Here is a 15,850-nt window from a genome sequence, read left to right as displayed (position 1 = left end):
AATTATAGTGTATTAGTTACTATCAATTTCGATCAATGTAATACATAAAGAGTTGTTGTTTGTGTTATTATCCTAATTAAGCTATAAATACAAAATAAATGAGTTGTTTTATCAATTAGACAATGAATGTATTAGATTTTTGAAGCCACCTATTGTTCTCTATTTATAGTTCTTGACTTTCCAGTTCGTTTTAAAAATATATTAAATATATCCTTAGCACAACTTGATTATATTCCTAATCCAAATTCACATGCAAAGGAAGCATTCAATCACATGCTTGCGCACACCATAAAATATTATTCCTGATACATATTGTTTGCATATCAAATATACAGTGTTCTACTTGTTGTGAGTCTTCAAATACTTCAAACAGTTATGCTACAGGTACAGAAAAATTGACGGAATTTTTACAGAAAAACACTTGACAAATTTTCATTGGTTTTTGACACAACACACACAGAAATTGCACCATACAGATGCTGCCAATAAAACACCTGTATCATTTCTGTCAATAATTCTCTATACCTATGGAATTATTCTACTACAAATAAGCAACTAATTGTCTCAATGGTGTGTACATATTCAAACAATGCATTGTTCATGCATATATAATGACAACACATGAAATAACTAAAATAGATAGGTCTTGAATTAAAAATATTAAACGGTTTCATCATTAATCCAAAGATTTAAAAATAGCATCACCCGAAGAGCTTGAAGTCAATAAATTCACTTCAAACTTCAATCCAAGCGTTGGAACTTCAAATCTCGTTCTGAATTATCTTTTTTTGCCTCTTGCTACCCTCAATTCAATGGTAAAACAATTATTCTCTTTAGGATGGCCCCTAGGTCTTACAGAATGTAAAAGATTACATTCCAAATCTTTTCGAAATAAGAAAAAGGAAACAGAATTTTTGCCTTGAAGCTGAATTAGGCATGCACCTAAGCTTAGGTGAGGTGTGCATCTCTAAGGAGCCTTTTGGCTTCTAATCGTGCATGGAAGGAGTTTGGGATGCGCCTGACTTGTGGATTTGATCCCTGAAGTTTCATTCTCTCCAATTTTGGTCCTTCTTCAATTGATTTTCATTCCGTTGACTTTTATTTGTGTCCAATTGAATCTTAGCACTCTCGAATATTCATTCTTCAATTTATGCCAACTTTAAATTATTTGTACTTTAGTCCTTGAATTTTGGATGTCTAGCAATTTCATCCTCTTTTCTTCATTTTTCTCTAATTCTGTCTTTTTTCATTGATTGTTTCCTAATAAATACAATTCAAATTAAATTAAGCCATTACTCAATAAAATAATCAATAACTGTTCTAATTTCGAAGCTTTAATAAGTGTACGTCTCTAAACTTAAATATTTGTTCGTCCTCAAACAAACTATAGCCTAACTTATGAAAACTTGGTTAGATAGTTTGCTGGTAGTCTAAGATTGGTCTTCTGTATGAAAACTAAGATAACTTCAAAATTATGAAAACTTGGTTATATAGTTTGCTAGTAGTCTAAGATTGGACTTATGAAAACTTGGTTAGATAGTTTGCTGGTAGTCTAAGATTGGACCTCTGTATGAAAACTAAGATAACTTCAAAATTACACAGTTAAAATTAACTTCTACTCATTCAATGCGAAATTCGACGTGTGTGGGAAGACTCATGATTGGTTCAATTCTCGACCCTCAATAGTCAAATATTTTCTTTCTTCTCTCGTTTGATACATACTAAACTTATATTTTTCACTCGTTCTTAGGTTGAAATTCAGATGATCCTAGTCCTCACTCTCTCTAGTTTGGATAGGGTTTTTCTGGTACAAATTCTCACTTCAATAAATGAAGATTCTCTTATATTTTTTATTGATTCACCCCCTAGGACCCAACTAGGCTAATTATCTCTTGTCAAAGATTTAATTCTTTCAACCAAATGGTCGGGGCTTAATCGAAGTATGTAGTGCATCTTTTGTTTCGTGCACTTGGTGTGTGAGTGTGTGTGTTTTTTTTTTTTTTTTTTTTTGTAATTATGTTGTACCTATTCTATTTTATACATTAGCTCGATCCCTTTCTGATTTTCCTTTGGGATTTTTCAATAGGTGTCATCTTTCGGATGTTTTAGGATAATTTATCAACATGGAAGCTTATACCCTTTTTCTTACTTGATTAGTACAATGCCCCTTACTAAGCATATAGTTTTGAAAACCAACCCTAACTCAAAACTTTCACCTAATCTCTATCTTATTTGTTTTAGACAATCCACAAAATAAATTCGCACATGGAATCCATATTCATCTCAATGTTCCCCTACACTAGTTCAATTGTAACGATCCAAAATTTTTAATATTTAAATCGTTACCAAATTTATCAGTAACTTTTCTTAAATGAACTTCTTTATCTGTAAGTAGATTTAGTTGTATGTAAACTTATTTACTTATAAATAAATTTATATATTTCATATTTGCCAACTTTTTTTACATTATTCATCTGATGAATGGAGAATCCAGTCTTAACCTACCTTCTTGTGATAGAGTCTGTAACCATCTTGTTCTCATAACTTTATATCATGTCCTCCAAATCTAATTTCCAAGCTATTAACCTAGTAGGAGTGTTAAGCATGGCAAGCTGACAGCTCGGCTCATGCTCGATGCGAATCGTGGGTGTGAGCATGGGCACAGATGCAAAGCAGGGATTTTCTAGTTCAGGTAGAGGGCCACTCGTCTACTATCATGAGTAGCCTCGTGCTAATGTGTATAAAATTGTATATTCAGTAAAATTAAAAAAAATTGCACGAGCCGATCAAGGGGCAACTTGGCTTGCCTCATTTATCACCCTATGATAGGGACTAAAACTAAAGCTTTTGAAAGTGTACCATAGTTCTAAAACTAAAGTTTTTGAAAGTGTACCATAGTTACACAACTATGATCAAAGCTTAATTCACTATCTGAGGTTTCAACAACTACTATAAGGTTTCAAATTCAAAGACAATGACTAGTATCGATACAATGTTATATTGTTTCTCAATTGTAAGAGAACAATTTCACAACCAATAAGAGATCACATTTGTTTGAGAACGTAAATTTTTTCTCTTGTAATGTTCATGTAAGGAGTTAATTACACAAATGGTCACTGAACTTTGTCAAAAGTTCCCAAGTGGTCATTGAACTTCAAAAACTTCCTAAATAGTTACTAAACTTAGCCAAAAGTTCCCAAGAGGTCATCGAACTTCAAAACTTCTTTAAATAGTCACTGAACTTTGCAAAAAATTCCTAGGTGGCAACTCAACTTTGCAGATCGAGACCCATGCATCACTAGTTTAGTGACCCCTAGGAACTTTTCAATGACTATTTAGGAATGTTTTAAAGTTTGGTGACCTCCTAGAAACTTTTGGCAAAGTTCAGTACTATTTGGGAAATTAACTCTTCTTGCGAGTATGTGTTCTTTCGGATCCCACTCAGCATTTAATAAGATATCAGTTTTAACATGACATCATCATTTTGCAAGCCTTAGTTTCATTTAATTGTAAAGAAAATTTGAACGTAAATTTTGATTGTGCATAGGAAAAATGTTAATAAATTGTGAAATAAGTCAACTTTGAGCTCAAATTTTTGTGAGACTTATAATACAAAATTAACGAGACCAAGCATATTCAAGTTTTACATCCTGAGAGGACTAAGATGACATTTATTTATCAAAAACCATTTAGTTTTGAATGAAATATTTTGATTCAAAATGACATTCTTGAAACTTGGTATAAGGAAGAAATTGATCGAATTGCTATAACTTATCCCACATAAGGGAAGCTTGAAAACTTTTATTTGGTTTATATAATCAAAGTTAGGAAAGTGGTTTGGGTCCCAAGGGGTACCACTACTCTTTCAAAGGTGAAGACCTAGATCTTATCGGATTAAGTCCTAAGTCCACATGTGCATGTGTTGTCGTCGTCGTGTGTCGGTGGTTCGGTTGAATTCAGTTTGGTGCAGGTCCATATCTTACATTATTCTTTTGGAAAAAAATTATTTCAATTTTTTGGGCCAAATTATAATTATCAAATTCTTTGTGTACCTGAATGAAATTATTCTTAATTATATTATAATTCAAATTGTTTGACCTTTTTCATGTGTTTTTCCGAACAAAACTAACCTTCTGTTTGTAATCGCATCTGTGATCTATGATTGACATTATTGCTTGGCATGTGATCGACTTAATATATCCCTCTATTTGTTTAGAAGGGTGTGTGAACATTCATTACTCTTCATGAATAGGCTTTTTAAGCTGTTTAAATGACACAAACACTCTATAAATAGCCTTCTTCTATGTCAGAATTATTACACCAATTTTTCAAATTGGATATACGCAAATATATACTTCAAAATATTCATGATATACACCATGATATACAAATGCAATACTTCTTATATTCTATTTTAGATTTTCAAGTAAAAAGTACAAAGTTGTGTTCATTGAAACTCTTATAGATTATTGTTCTGCTTCCATAAGAGGGGTGCTGCGGAAGCTCTCTCCAAGGATCATCAATTCGGTATTTTTCGGGCTCAGTCCAAGTACCTTTCTAGCATAAGCAATGTTACTCCTGAATGGTAATCACAAACCTAATGTCACCCCACACGATGATGCGCTAATGTTAAAATTTAAACTGGGATAAGCCAATATACCAGAGTGGGCCAATCTGAGTCCATAAATTATGAGAGACAAAAATTTATCATTTTAGGACCGCCACTATTCATCCTAAAGCCTTTGGCAACTACAGGAGCCAACAAATTACGATCGAGTCTCGAACGTCTAAAGAACAATTATGTCTAGATTCTACTTCACAACCTGAAATTGAAAACTAACAACACCAAAATGTTAGAAATAATGTTAGCAACAAACTGCCTGAAGAGACCATCCTAAGCAAATGTGTCACTCGCCCTTAAGCGCAGCCGGTGTCCACAATCCACCGAACTAGCACACTCGTTGGACAGGCTGGACCATAACAACCTGTACGTCACACCAGTGGTTGTCATTTCCCAAAAGAAAATTACACGAATAAATCTAGTTTTTGGGCAGTTTTATGGACAGCTTTTGATCAGATTTCTACTGCGTTTCTGCCGATTTTTAGGGCATTTTCTAGTATATTTCACGAGCCAAAACCACCACCTTGAAGCCCTGATATCAAATGTCACGGAAGCTCTCTCCAAGGATCTTCAATTTGGTGTTTTCTGGGCTCAATCCAATATACCTTTCTTTACTAAAAACCAATCCAATCAGCTCTGATCCACAACTTATACAATTCACCTCTATTGCTGTTCAATCTTACACACAAAGGACAAGAAACGGTGATGATTTGTGGCCACAAAGGCAAGGAGAAAATACCCAAAGATAGGATATGAAGGAACCACCAATTACACAAAGTAACCAACCAATTTTGGCACTTCAAAGGGGTTGTTTTTGACACACCAATTGGGCATCCGAATTTCCACTTATTTTCTCACAAATCACACTAGAAAATAGCCAGGGTTGTAGTCTTATATATAGTCTAGGGTTAGGTTTTTAATACAATTGGACCGGGTAGAGCTCATGGACTTGGTTGTTGGACTTATTTTACTCATCGGCCTATGCCTATGAAATATATTAACCTACGTTAACATCATAGTCCGAGATTTATTGGATATCAAAAAACCTAACAAGGGAAATATGTTCTATCATGTAAGACAACTGATGTGTGCCTTTCAACATCATAGAAGGGAACAAATTCATATTAAGGACACATCATGAATTTAGTGAGCTCGGATAAATATTATATTTTGGTTTTGGTTTCGTGATTCAATCCCGTCTTTGACCATGTTGATCATCGTGTACATGTTCAAGAAGAATAATTCATTTTGGATTTGTTTAGAGAAGAATATCAATACTCCTCCTTCTTCTTCATTTATCCTCTGAATTCATTTGAAAAATGGCAAAGAATCTTGCATGATTTACATGCTATTCTGCTAAAATTATTTACATGAAATTTTGTTTTACACTTGGTTCACGTTAAATTAATACAGGATATGAAATAACATGTCCATTATCTGATTGCATTTCTTGAAATGACTTCAGAAATCAAATTCACATATGGGATTTGGTTGAGCCATTTCGTATCCAATTTTGTGGAGCATGGATTGCACATGATTAAACAACCTGCATTTTGGAAATAGTTAAACTAATGTTTAATTATACATTAGCATTCAAAATTTGGTCCACGCGATAATTATGAATTCAAATTTCGATTGTATCAAAAAATGAGCACAATGGATTTTGAGGATCTGAGAAAAAAATAGTTGGATTCAATCATTCAAGTATCTTTTTTAGTTTCTGTGATTTTTGGGTTTCAAGAAGGATGGTTGTATGGTGGTAGCCGCGGCACCATTTTAGGTATTTGGTTTTGTGTAGGTGGTGAAGGTGGCGAGCAGTGGAAGATGTTTAGATGGTGTGATTGTGTTGGGATATGTGAATGGCAATGTGGCGGAGTTAGAGATTTGAGAATGGTAGTGTCGAGGGAAAAGGGATTTAAGTGTGGTAACTATGGATCAATGGTGTTGTTTGTAGTTGGAATGGTGGTGGTGCCAATGACAGTGGCTAGATTATTTTTTGTTGTATTGGTCAAGGGAAAAAATCCCCAGTTGGTGGCGATTTCTACGGCTGTGTGGGGTTGGCGTAGGTTTTCAGGTTTGAGATTGGATGGAATAAGGAAAATGAATGTTTTTTGTTGTTATTATTATTTCTATTCTTTTTTTCCCTGATTTAAAATTTTTTTAATTAATTAAACATTGAAAGATCACTTTACCGTTTATTAAATTGGTACAATTAAAATGAAACATTTGACTTTGATTATTTGACAAATGTTCGGATGAAAATCATTAAAGGTGCTTTCAGCACACATTTATTAAAAGTTTAGGCTGTAGCTTCTAATATAAGAAGATTGTGACTTGGCTGCATATTTTATAATAATTGGGACCTCTATTGCAAATTTTCATAAATTTTATTGTTTCACCTTTGATATCACATATATAGACAAAAGGTTTAACAATTTTGCTATACGTATATTAAGTTTGACATCATGAATGACATTGTTTCACGTGGTTACACTTTGGGCCATTTTTAACAACATTTGTTCAAATCAATGGCAGAGTTTTTCACACATAATGTCATCTAAAAATATACAACTAGCATAATTCAAGCTTTAGTATATGATGAGTCTCTTTAAGCCCTGTTTGGTAATGATTAAAATCAAATCTTTATTCAATTTTGATAAAAACTAATGAAATGTGTAGTTAGTAGGTCCAATAAAATATGTTGTTTAAATTAATTATTGACTTTAACTTATATTAAAATCTAAATTTTAATCCCTACCAAACAGAGACTGAATTTATACAAATTTTAATACGTTATTAAATAACATTAAATGAAAAACTTACAAATTCACAAAAGCAGTAATTTATTTTTAGCTTAAGTTTTTTTTCTACTTTTATTTTCACACTTAAATTTATTAATATTTATATATTTTGAATTTGTAATCCTGAAACTTAGGGATCAGTTTTACAGCTATGTAACTAGATCTACTTTGCGGTCTATAAATTGTATTGCTAATTATCGGTAGAAGTTCATCTTTCTCTATGTTATTATATATATGTATCAATGTGTTCGTTAAGCAATACTAAATTGCAAAATTAATGAAATTTCTTTTACTTTCTCAACTATTTTCATCGTTGAACATTCTATCCTTTTTTTAAGAATTATTTTATATTTTGGGAAGGGAGTCTGTGCTTGGGGTTTCAAGATATGGATATGCATAGAAGTTGGTTCTTAATTCTAGGTAGGGTTTTATAAAAGAAAAGGCTTGAATACCGTTCTCTTGCTACTTGGATTTGCATTTTTTCTTATCCCTAGAATACAAAATCTTGACTCGATTGTGAAGTCTTTAATACCCCAAAAATCTCGAAAATTATGTCGAATGCCTCTGGCAAGTGGACTTCGAATTCTACCCCATTTTAGAAAACTCAATTGTGGACTGAGACTCGACTTAACCCATGTTTGAGCCTAAATTTTTTAATTATTTTTTTTTTCCAAAACTCATTTTTAATAATGCATTCTCTCATTAAATAATTTTTTACGTAAATTCAATTTTTTTTCTATTTTCTAATTATATATTCTCTAAAAAATTACTATTTCAAAACACATTTCTCCCAAAAAAAAAAAACTTAGGGATGGTAAAAAAAATCTGCCCCGCCCTGAATAGGACAAAAAAACCCACCCCGAATGGGTTGGCGGGCAGGATCCCCCCTCCCTCGTGAAGAAAAAAGCCCATTTCGATTTATGCAGATAAAATGATAAATGGTAAACTAAAAACTCTTCAAAAAACAAGCTTCTATATTTGAATTATCCATTCAATAACAACCAATAAAATTAACAAACAGTATCACATCTTATCAATTCAGAGCAAACCCAGAATATAAAGAAAGACAACAATCTTGCATCTTATCATTCATTTGAACCAACTTATATTTAAATTAAAAATAATTTTATTTCTCTACAATTTATCCGTTAAAAACTCATTTTGAATTTGTATTTTATTCTCTAATAATAGCATAACCCGAAATTTTGAAAATGTATATAAAAAAATAAATAAATAAACGGGCAGTAAACGGGGAAAAAAGCTGCCCTGCCCCGCCCTGTCTAAGGTGGGGCAGGGGTTTGGGAGAGGTGGGGCGGGGTGGGGATGCCCTGCCCCGTTGCCATCCCTAGGTAAAATCTCAAATGGAGCTCATTGTTTTAATACAGATAGGATATGTTTTCCAAGAATTGGGATGGGAATATTATGTAAAGACAAAAAAAAAAGGCTTAATTCATAAACAAGAAAAATGAAGCTCCAATTTGGTTTATATATAAATTAGATTTTTAATAGATTTTGATAAAATTGATGAATTATGTGGTTGAAAAGTTGTTGTCTCATGTGATTAAAAACGAGTTTTAGGGAAAATTAATTTTTGAAATATAAGTGCCAAACTGGGGTGAAAAATAAAAATTCAGTTCAACTTTAGAAAAATTGGCAAGAGTTTTGAATGAAATCAACATTTATGTTAACATCCGCTTCGCAAATTTATTAATGATTTATAAAGACAAATAGTAGTGGATCCCACGAAATTTATAGATAATAAAGTTAGTAGTTATGAATGCGTGGCAAAAATTATTGCGAGTGATTGAATTTACAAATCATTTATAAACTTCGGCAGTAGTAAATTTCTTTTACTACATGTTTGCATCAATGTTTTCGTTTAAGTTCTTATCTTTTTTCTTTAGTAAGAGATACACTTGCATAACATATTCAAGACAAGGTTTCTTGATGTTCGATATTCTTGCCAAAAGAAAATTGCATTGTTGACACGTGGACAATGAAAATTATTCTGTGCAAAGACTGAGAAACTAGAGTACAATATGAGAATTGTATGTTAATAGTGTATATGAAGTGATTTCTTTGGAGTTTTGATGTATCAATATAGATTTTGAAGGAAGATGATCCCTCCTATCGTGGAGTTTGGAGAGGGGCATGGTGAGGGTCTTCTAAAACCTTTCTACCTTCCTCAATAGGGTCACCTGAGAATGTATTAAGTCTTGTAATAGTACTTAGCCTTGACAATTAAATTTAAATTACTCTCTTCCTTTACAATTTAAATTTGAATATAACTAAATAAATTACTCTATTAGTCGTTTCCAGTTCAAGTTTGCTATCCTTTACTTCTAGAAAATTTAAAGCGTCTAAGCTTTGTCAACGAAATAAATTTGATTAATTAAATTTATGGAAAAATTGAGTTTCATAACAAGAATTAGGCGGTTCGAGACTATTAAATCATTATCACATAGAGACTATTCAATCTTTATTTTTACACTTTGAATAAGAATTAGGCAAATTTGGACAAATTTCATCCAAATGCTTTAAAAAAATTAGGAAAAAATGCCCCCTGTCATATTACAATGTCACATGCAATGTTTTGTGAATTAAAATGTAATTATATATATAGGGAAAAATGTTTAATGCTTATCACGTAGTAAATTATACGGTAAAATATCAATATTAATTCATTGTTACGAATAAATCAGTACTAATATCACAGTATTGCTCCCAAAATTTCATCCTTTGAGTGTACTAATTTTTGAAAAAATTTGCAGTACAGATCCAAAAATTTTTAAAAATGAATTGTCTACTTTGGAGATCAATAGGAGTCAATTGAATACAACTAAAAGTCAAAAAAGATTGGGATATGATCAGAATATTACCGAAAATCGACTTCCAATCAAATAAGATATCTTTCAGATTTTTAGTAAACTTGAGGCCCATTTTCGGATAGCAAACGTTCGAATATGAAAAATTGTACTTCTATAAGAATCGTAGCTTGTACAGATCCAAAAATTTTTAAAAATGAATTGTCTACTTTGGAGATCAATAGGAGTCAATTGAATACAACTAAAAGTCAAAAAAGATTGGGATATGATCAGAATATTACCGAAAATCGACTTCCAATCAAATAAGATATCTTTCAGATTTTTAGTAAACTTGAGGCCCATTTTCGGATAGCAAACGTTCGAATATGAAAAATTGTACTTCTATAAGAATCGTAGCTTTCGAGTTATATTTCCCACGCACTTTGAAGTACCTTAATCGGATATCAGTAGAAAAAGTTATGACATAAATACCGAAAGCTATTCAGGGATAATGGAACGTGTGCAATTCAAACTCCTTTGGAACTCGAATTGGATATGATTTTGACCTATTTTTTGACTCTTATAAATAGAAAATAAACGATACACATAAAAGAAAAATCTCTCGTCTCTTCATACAAAATAGTTTCATCAAATTCATCAAGAACAAGAGGTCAATTCAATACTTTTGAGAGAGGAGATCAAGCCATAACAAGGAATTGAAACTCAATTATATCAACAAATTGAAGAATTCAACTTTAGACTTGAAGATCAACATCTTTTGTATTCTTTCATGATCCAAGTGATATTTTTTTATTATTCTTCTTGTAATTTATATATTAATATTTTAGGCAAAATCCGTTTTTATAGTAGAGGAAGATGAGCCCTATTTATTTTTTATTTCTAATTCAAGATTAGTAATTTGGTTTAATTCTTGTGTTTTTTGATTAATTTTGTTTACCCATTCCATTATTTAATTGATTGGCCACTAATTAGATAATTGATTGCTTGTTGTAGTGTTGAGAGATTCACAATAAGTTTAAAACACAGCAATTTTAACATATATACAATAGATGTTAGGATTAAAATTTATCACTTGTGTAATCATATCGATAATCTAGACTTTAATGCATTCTAATAATTCGAATTTGGGCTAGGAATAGATTCAGGTCATGATTGGGATATATTTAATTTGTCTTGGAAAAGAAAATTATATACTATAGCTTTATTGATTGTCAAGAACGCATGAACGGAATTAGATTATGAATCAAGAATTGAAATAGATAGCAATACGCGGATTCTAAATCAAATACAATCATCCACAATTTAATAAAAACCAAACTTTAATCACTTTCTTAGATTAAATTGAAATCATTTTTTTCTGTTTTACATAATTTGAATTCCATAAATAAATAGTAAACTTGAATTGAAATTTATTCCCTATGGGACGACACTCTCAGCTCACTAAATCTATTACTTGTCAACGGTCCCATACGCTTACAAGTTTAGCACGAACATGCTATCTGGTGGCAAAGGGTTTCAGTTGAGACCAAAAGGTAGAGTTTTTGAGAAGAAATTTTAAAGAAAGTGCTTCAACAGTGACAAAGTGGGCCACAAGTCTTTGGAGTGAATATTGCAAAGAAGAAGAATAAGAAAGAACCATATGTAGTGATTACATGGAACACGATGTATCTGAAATGTACATAGCAGCCGTAATTTTTGAAGTGAATTTGGTGGGTTCAAATCTGAAAGAGTCATCGATTGACAATGTACTAAGCAACATTTTTTGCTCTAATGAAAAATCATTCACTTCGTTTGAAGTAACTAAGAATGGGGAAAGGCAGTTTATGGAAGACTCAACTACATCTAAGACATTGACGCCTACAATATAGTCCAATTGAATAGTACATTTCACAGCAGCCCTTTACAACACAATTCTCAATCCCTTTACAACACAAAAATCTGTGCCCCATTTCACAGCAGCCCCCAAATCATGAAACAATCCAACACTTATTTGAGTTAAATAGAGAATAAGCAACATTCTGGATAATATTTACAAAATTATTTTTCGAAAAAATCTTACTCAAATTCCTTTTCATCTTTTCACTTCTGATCCCAACATTACCGACATGGCCGTCTTCCTCAATGTCTTTAGATTATTCTCGCTAGGAAACACCAATATTTTTCGACGAACTGACTTTTATCACCACTCTTGGGCAGTGCAAAGGAGGCTTTGATGGCCAACACTGCCATTTCCTTCACCTTTAGTTGGCTTTAGTTGTGATTTGAATGTCGCTGTGCACGACCTTATTGGCCTGAGCTCCGGTGATGATGGTGCAAGACTAGGAGAGTGAGCAATGAGAGAGAGCGGGAGTAAGTGAGAGACAGAGATGAGAGAGATTAATTTTAATTTCGATTAATACCTGATTTATGTTCAAGTAAATTTAATACCTACTGTAGTGTAATTTTCACATTTTTTTTTATTTTTATTTTTATATATGTAGCCCATGTCCAAAAAATTGCAGCCTGTGTAAAAAGAAAAAAGAAAAAATGCAGCCCAAATCCTAGCACAAAATCTCTTCCTGACAATGGCAAAACATTCCAATTCTAAAAATTATTCTTTCTTTCTTATTTTGTTTCTTAACTCGACTTCTCCGTCAATAGAGCTAATTTTCTTGTTGCAACTAACCGTGTAGTATGTCCGTCCTTTGATAAAATAAATGTGCTCAATTTTAAGTGCCTTGATATTTAAATAATCTTTACAAATCAAGCACTCTAAACAAAATCTAGAATTCGAATCAATATCACTTTATAGATTTGTCTTTGTTGTAAAGCCATATTGGGCCATATTTATTGTGTGTGAACCATATTGCCTAATTAACTTACCCCTGAATTTATTATCTCTAATTTACCAAATTTCATTCTTTTTTTTTTTTTTTAAACTTGATTGCTCATTTCTAATTTCTCGAATTCCACATTCGATTTTAACCATAAATGGGATATGCTCACTAAGCAGGTACGCATTTGTTAATTTTTAATTAGCTATTGATGACAGTTTTTATTGAAATGAATTTTTTGAAGTGTTGTTGCCTTGCCAGCATAATAATTTTTAATTGTTGCCTTTGGATAGTTGTTGTCTTGTAGGATTATTTTTAAATTGGATTGTTATTGCTTTATCAGCTTATTATTTAATAACTTGCATCTTATTGTCTTTCTGACTTAATGTTGGACTATTATTTGTTCATTGTTGCTTTGTCTTCTCTCTCTCTCTCTCTCTCTCTCTCTCTCTCTCTCTTTTTATTTATTTATGAAATGTAAATAAATTCTAGGAGAGGAAATACACTATTTCATTCTTTTAGAAGCCACATCAATCGATTGAAAATATACTTTTATGATATAATGCAGTGAATCAAAATTTAGCATCTAGCACATCTTAATATGCACCTCAGGCATAAAATAATTCATAGGTATGCATATTGAATTTCATCAAATTAAGCAATCACTACATACTATCAACTGCTAGTAGTTCATGTTTTAAACCAAAATTTCAAATATTTTCCCTTTTTTTAAAATTAAAAGTATACTATCGAATTAGGGGAGGGAATCGACCAACCAAGTACCAAGTATACAGGACCAAATCAAATAATTAGTCAAGGAGTTAAAGGTCAAGAAGGCAGGACCAGAGGACATCATTGCTTCTTTGATTTTTTAGCACCAGGCATCTGGGAATCGCCACCATGTTTACAGAATGCAACAGGTACTGAAGCTCCACAGCTTTAGTATGACCTGGAGGAGGTTGGAACCCTGAACATCTGGTGCAGTCTAGAGGGGAACATTCAGGAATATTGTTTAGTGCGGGCACAATTTGATCAACAACAAAATTTGAGTTTTTTTGCCATGATGATAAAAATGATATTGGCCGTATTAAGCATTTGCTTTTCTGAAAATCACCTTACTATGAAATGTTCTGGTTGAACCTATAGATAAATCTAAACAAAATTATTTTGAGCTTGTAACTAAAATAACAAAACGTCTGCGAATTACAGAAATTTAATCATTTTCACCAAATTTATTTGCTTAACATAATCATTCATCAATTTCTCACTAATTTCTTTACTTCTATATTAGCTATATTAATTTCCTGCATCAAGTACTAAACCATAGCCCAGAAATCAATCTACAATTCTTTTTTCTTATTTTTCCTTCTATTGTCCATTGATCTTATGGCCAAAAATTCAATACAAAAAAAAATGAGCCATACAAATAGAAAATACGTACATCTTAGTATGCATAAAGTATAAATAAAACCAGAACAAGAGTCCCAACAAAAAAAAATATTGAAAATAAAACGAAAGGCAAATTTTTTTCCCAAATTGACCTTAAAAATTTGAAATTGAAGACATTTTTATGTGGAATAAATCAAAAGTGTCTTCACAACGTCAGTTTCAGAACAATCATTGACAAACAAAACACATAAACACAACATTAATAAAATGATGAAAACTCAAACACCTAATGCATTAATGATAAATATAGGGACCAAGATAAGATAAGCCCACACCTTGAAATTTTACTCAGCTCATAAAACCATTCCTTGAAGATCTATTTAGTATTAAAACCTCATTTTGACTGAAGCCCCCAATCAATATAAAGATTGATGTGAGAGACAAGAGTGAGAGGCTGAAAAAAAAATTCTCAATAGTCCAAAACTTTGAAGTAAAAAATAAAAAAATGAAAGCAATTTGGGTTGGGCCCAAAGTTCAGTCTATTGGGCTCTGCCCCTGGCAGTCTAAGTAGAACTGCAGGTGCATCCTCAGGCTGATATTTTGCAAAGCCTGGAGTACTCTTTTTCCACGCATCTTTAATTCTCCAATCACCCTGGTAGGCTAGTTTCTCGAAAGCCCTGCGAATAGCTTTAATCCCATTAGAGAATTTTTTACTGCATAATAAAATTTAGGCCACCTGATTTTTGACCTTAAAAAAAAATTAAAAAAAATCAAGGTGATGTGTGAACATTAATTTGCATATTTTTAACACTCCCTAACAAATGGAAATTATGAGTTTTTTTTTATTAGGTTTTCACCCAACCTTTCATTCGAACATTATTGAATAAATAAAAATGTTTTAGCCTATTTGGAATAATAAAACCACCAAATAGTCAAAAACTTGTCAAGCGTCATCTAGTTCTATTCAAGTTCCTAAGTGTGCATGCATTAGTGCATATATGAGCTATTGTTTTAACCTCCTAGGCGCACGCGTGTGCATATGCATGTCTTCTATCCAGCATGCGTGATGGACATATTGACACTCGTTATCACTCCATGTATTATCCTCACAAACGGATTTGTTAACCTGAACTATTTTAATAAGATGCATAGAAAGTTTATGGGTCAGAGCTGTAGAGAGTATATTGATCATCAAAGATAACCCAGGTTCAGTTTATACCCACTTCCAATCACCACAAAGTAGACAAACCCAAGACAATACCAAGTTCACTTCCGGTTGCCAATGAGATATATCATTTAGGAGACCACAAAGGTGCAAGAAATCTCATAGAATATCACCACTAAGGTATTAGTCACAAAGAGGCAGAAAGAGTAGAAGAAGAGAACACATAGAAACGACCG

This window comes from Olea europaea, chromosome 9, assembly GCF_002742605.1.
Source record: "Olea europaea var. sylvestris chromosome 9, O_europaea_v1, whole genome shotgun sequence".
In the NCBI taxonomy this organism is placed as follows: domain Eukaryota; kingdom Viridiplantae; phylum Streptophyta; class Magnoliopsida; order Lamiales; family Oleaceae; genus Olea; species Olea europaea.
The sequence above is the reverse complement of the archived record's forward strand: the minus strand, read 5'-3'. Positions refer to the sequence as shown.